Raw genomic sequence first — 6,113 nt, 5'->3', positions numbered from 1 at the left:
GCAATAGCACAATTTCGTAACATCGAAAAGAAACTAGCAAAGGATCCTAATTTGGCAACAAGTTACAAACAATTTATGCAGGAATATCTAGACTTAGGTCATATGACACCTTGTATATACATGTATAACGAAAGGGCTTCCCCGGAATGTTATCTCCCGCACCACGGCGTGCAGCGTGCCGACGCGAGCAAATTCCTACGCGTTGTTTACAGTGGGTCAGCAAAGACGTCGTCTGGGTTCAGTCTTAATGATTTAATGTACAAAGGTCCGAATTTACAGAAAGACTTGCGATCACTTATTTTATCATGGAGACAATATAAAGTCGACTTCAGCGCCGACATAGAAAAAATGTTTCGGAAAATCTTGATAGATGAAACCGATCAAAATCTTCAAAAAATTGTATGGAGGAATTCACTAGAGGAACCTATCTATTTAACGCCGCACGAGCTACAAAATGCAAGTCGGTTGATCATTATCAATGAGCAAAGATCCGCATTCGCAAGCGATATAGAGCATTATCGCGAACATAAACGTGTGCAAAGTAAAAGCAAATTATTACCTTTGACACCGCACCTGGACAAGTCAGGAATCCTTAGAGTTGGCGGAAGATTATCAAAAGCAAACATAGATCCTGAGATGAAGCACCCAGCAATCATACCCCACGAAGGGCGTCTCACGACCCTACTGATAGCAAAAGCACATGAACTAACTTATCATGGTTTATTAAGGAGACCGATCATCAAATTGTCAGCATTACCTCTCGCCGACACGTCGTCTGAAAGCAAGCAAGAACAAGAACAAGAGCAAGAACAAAACAGAAAAAAAACATCAAGCAAGCAAACTAATGAATCATGTAAAGGTCAATCATCAGCCGGAAAGAAGACACGACCAGTTAAGAAGAAATTCGACTTTATATCAATGGCGATAGCGCTTCTTTCATTCATGAGCATTATGTCTACGTCTAGATCGGAGTATAATATTACTGAGATGAGCGCCAGCCAATCGTTGTATTTCGACCCCATAACAAAGATGCAACTTATCAGAGACAAATAACCCTTAGTTGTGTACCACAATATGGCCCCGTACTGGCAAGGTAAACTAGCATACAAAAAATTATCAAATCACTTGAACAAACTATGTACTAACATCGAGAATAATCAACAATGCCATATGATTTTACTACAAATGAATGACGACTACTCAGAATTACAACACAACAATCAACTTTTACTGACACAGCATCTTACCGAGCACTCCAGACAGCGTCGCGGTCTTATCAACGGCGTAGGCTACCTTGAGAACACATTGTTTGGTGTGCTAGATCAGCATTTTGCAGATAAATACTCTGAGGACATTGAACTGATTAGAAATAATCAACAACACTTGGTAAATCTATGGCGTAACCAAACTTCTATAGTAGAGTCAGAATTTAACTTGCTAAAAAGAACAGAAGCATCGATGGAAAGGCAGTATAACATTATAAGTAGTCGGTTAAACTCTCTCGATAAGGCAACAAACGATTTTAATAAACAAATACAGAGCATGTCGACGTCGGCGACGTCTGGTGCTCTCACCGGGCGCGCAACGCAGTGATAATAGTGAAATACAATCAGTGGTTCACAATGAAAGTGAAAGTGTTAGTGCGCGAAAGGCATTCTCGATAATCGAAGATAGTGTCGTGTAACATAAACACTCATTTTTTTATTATTTTTTTATCAGTAAATTTTTTTTTTTCTATCATTATTATGTATAATTTTAAGCATTTTGTTTTTTTTCTCCCGCCCGGGAGCATGTTCGGAAAGTAACCGAACACCTTGTAAAATAGCATAAGTACATATAGTTAGATCGCCGCCTGCGCGCGACGATTTTCTATATACATCAGTGTATCATCAACCATCACCGCGATCACTCATTAAATTAGTTTTTAAGAGCAAAGCAATCTTTTATTTAAATATCATTAAAGTGTTTTGGCAGCAGCCCGAACAATAGCGAAGGTACTATATTATCCGATAATTTATATGACATAATTTCAATAATAATTCCGTGCGCGTTTGGGGTTACCCACAGATTGTGTGCGGCTCAATTGCCCGCGTTTCCGTGAATCGTTACATAAAAATCTCGCAAAAGCTCGTTGCACAACATCGCTCAATTCTCTTCGAAAATAATCGGAACTACAGTGAGCAAAAATTAATTAAATGATGCAGAAGGTATATATATAATATATATTGCTTATATTGCGGGTTTATATACAATCCCAGAAGATAAAAATTATAATACGCCGCATCCCTGTGAAATCGTTAAATAGCCCTTGTTACCTTTAATCGGATCTCAATATTGCAGTGATATTTTTAACCGACTTCTTTCAATTTTACGTAAAATTTTTACAGGTCAAAGTCAGGCGTATCGCTAAGTCTCAATGTTAATCTAATAATTCAGTGAATTGTTTATTTCTATGTCAAGTCTTGAGTCAAGTTTGGTAGGTACCAACAAAAATTAGCCGAGAAGTCGCAGAAATCTATACATTCAAATACATGTTAAACATTTTCTCCACCATGGTAAGATGCTTTTTATCAACAAAACTATCTCTTATATTATATTATTTATTATATTATATATATTTACAAAGAAAATATTAGTAATCAATTTTTTGCATTTATAATCCTTGATTTAATAGAAGCTGATTTCTATATAAATTGGCAAATCGTAGAGCCATATATGCGCAGTGCGTCCTGCTTTTCCTTTTATTTTAAAATCATTCATTAGGTAATGCGTATTTAGTGAATAATGTTTTTATTAAAACAAATAACTAACATGACAAACGAACTTAATAATATCATGACGTCTCATGTTCATGTCAACAGATGATGACGACCGTGCACGTTATTTTTATATTATAATAAGCATTCATACAACAAAGAATTTTCAATAACTTGCGTATGCGTAATGCACACGCAAACATGTGTATTATTCTAAGTGTCTTACTTACTTAATAACGTATGATATGATATGTTCGATACAAATAATATAAGAACTGACCAATTCATATGATCAATAATGTAAAATGTAAAATTGCTATAAAGACAAATTTGCGCGCCGTTGTGTCTGTGTGTGGCAGAATATGCGAATTTACGTTTGTACCACTTTACACAATTTTGTACCATTTTCTTGTAATACATTATTATTATTATTACTTGTATCGAAGAAGTCATAAAATACTACCTAATTAATAAGATTGTTAACAAATCTAGTTTAAATGATGAAATACCTAGACTTACATAATAGTAATTTTACATGAAATCCATATTACATCCTTAGGGCACATGTTTAGTTAAGTTTAATGATAGTTAATAATAGGTCTATACCTTATTATTACATGTCGTTGTTAGTTTCGTGGAATAATTTTTGATTGAAAAGATTGATGGCTCTGGTAATAGTAATTCTGCACATTTGTAAATAAAAATTAGGTTATCAAAAACAATATTATCGTACCCACCACCAACCCAAATATAGAATGAACGAAGTGAACTGAAATGTATGCCTTAAAATATTGGCTAAATTAAGCACAATACACAACAAAATACTAATTGACTTGACGTGGCTTCGGCATATTGGACTAGAAACTACGTTGAAGTGGAAGACGTAAGCTTTTAACAATGTGAGAAGTTTGTTTACCTGGGCTCCATGGTGACTAGTGATATTAAATATCTCAGTGATATTATGAAAGTGTCAGCCGAAAGATCAGTAGTCTTATCATGATAACAAATCACTGCTACTTTGGCCTTCGCGACTTCTGAGAAAGAATACCTAGCATGTTTTGTATAAACCGCTGCTGCAACCAATGCTTACTTATGGTTCTGAAACCTGGGCACTTAGCGATTATAATATTTTCGAGCGGAAAATTCTTCCAATTTTTTTGACCCTGTTTGCGACGACGGTGTTTTGCGTATTTAATTTTGTTTCAATGAAGAACTTTATACCGTGGCGTCGCGTCGATGCCAACGTCGTCCAGTTCCTAAAATGCAACAGGCTCAAGTGGTTGGAACATGTGCACCGAATGGCGGTCGACTGATGGTGCTTACTGTACTCACAACTTGTGTTGTGAGTACCCTGATGTACAGGTCTCCCTAGACTTAGTTCAGGGGCTCCAACATGTGCTAAAAATGTAACTTTTTACTGAATATTTTTTTTTTTTTTTTTTTTAATTTTTTGAACTTGGTGACAAGAGAAAATCCGGTAGAGCGAGACGGCGTCGGTGGGATGGAGTTGTCAAGGACCTCGAGGTCATGTGTTCGAAGTTGGACGCAAGAAGCACGACGCGACGAATAGACGAAACAGATAGATTGCGATGGCGGAAGATACTTGAGGAGGCTAAGGCTTATAAGGAGCTGTAATTCGATTGATGTTGATGATGAATAATAATAAAAAAAGGGTGCGTGTACTTATGTACGCGCGCAAGAAGTTATACTTCTTTGGCATTATTAAAAATAGTTTTTGATTGCTTGCAAATAATTAATTACAATTAAATAATCAAAGACTGGAAAAGGAGTCATTATAGTCAATAAAGTTCAGTTTACATTTGAAAAATTAAATAAATAAATATTTATTATTATTCTCTTACATTAAGTGTAACATAAATTATATTATTATTCGAATGCTGTTTTTAAATTATGTCCAATGCCGTAGAATCTTCCGTGGGCAACTTCATTGTGTTAATTTTGTGTCACGGTGCGCGCGCATCGTAAAATTTCACTCTCATAAATTTTTCGCCTAAAGAAGTATAACTTCAATAAAGATAGAATTAGTTTAATTTTTATATCAGTCCCTGATTAAATATAGTATTGTTTTCTCTTTAACAATATCTTTTTAATATTTTAAAAATAATTAAAAAACTTTTGTGACTCAATAAAAATTAAAATCCTACATGGGATGATAATTGTTTTGCTAAATGCTCACTAAACTGTGACAAACGATAGTTTAGGTAACTTCCCTTTAAGTAAGTAATTTTATGGTAATATTTCGTAACGGCTAGCGCAACTAGTTACTTGATAATCGGTGCCAGATTGAAATTATGACCTGAAACTTAGGGGCTACATTAAAAAAAATATACGGTTAAAAAGGTCCTTTAGCTAAATACAATTATAGTTTATTTAGACCGTAAGTTTTGACAACAATTACAACTTAACTGTTATAAAAAAAATATTAGGACATTATTATATTTAATATGACATTTGCATGCCTATTTTTATATAGTTGATTGTGCGCTTTTTTATAATTAATGAATCTACATGTAATACCACCTTTTTGTAAATAAACGATTTATTATTATTATTTAGGCGATGTTTCAATATCAGGGCCTGAACTTTGTTACTATATAAAGATACCGACAGCTTTCTTAGTAATGAGGTTTCGTTCCTCACCATTCCAAATTTTCGGATGTTGAGAGAAGTACATCAAAATTGCATTCAGAAACGCGAAAGGAGTTGTTCGGATTAATACCTGCAGCTGAGTTTCATCATCGGACGTCAAGGCAGAATACAAAATACCATCAGTATCACCTCGACGTCCGCCGTTCCACAACTGAGACTTTTTAGGGCAGTTTCTGCTGTGCACCACCTATTTATAACCAGCTGCCCACTGAAGTATTTTTGAACCAATTCGTTTTAAGGTTCAAGAAACCAATTATTAAATGTCCGGCAACGCACTAGCGAGCCCCCTGGCATTGAGAGTGGGCGGTATAACTTAATATCAGATGAGCTTCCTTCCCGTTTGCTCTATAAAAATACAATTATTTATATATTAGCAATATAGGTTTTGCCTGCATCACTTCAGTAGTAGCCTTGTTCAATAAATTAAATAACTCACAGTCTTCGGTCTCACTCACTTTACATATTATGAGTTTTATTAAAAGGTTAGACATCGGTGGATGGCTGTTGTATTACAAAAGTTTTATTTTTCAAAATTTACATATTAAAATTTAGTTTCAAAATATTCCTAGCTTTACTTCGCGGCAATCAATGGTGAACATGAGAAACGTTTAATAGTAAACTCTTAATCATTAATATTAAAACTATGTGGGATCCTTTTGCCTTTGAAAACGGTTCATCATAATCATT

Source organism: Pieris napi, chromosome 21, assembly GCF_905475465.1.
Source record: "Pieris napi chromosome 21, ilPieNapi1.2, whole genome shotgun sequence".
NCBI classification, from domain to species: domain Eukaryota; kingdom Metazoa; phylum Arthropoda; class Insecta; order Lepidoptera; family Pieridae; genus Pieris; species Pieris napi.
Note: the sequence above shows the minus strand (reverse complement) of the source record.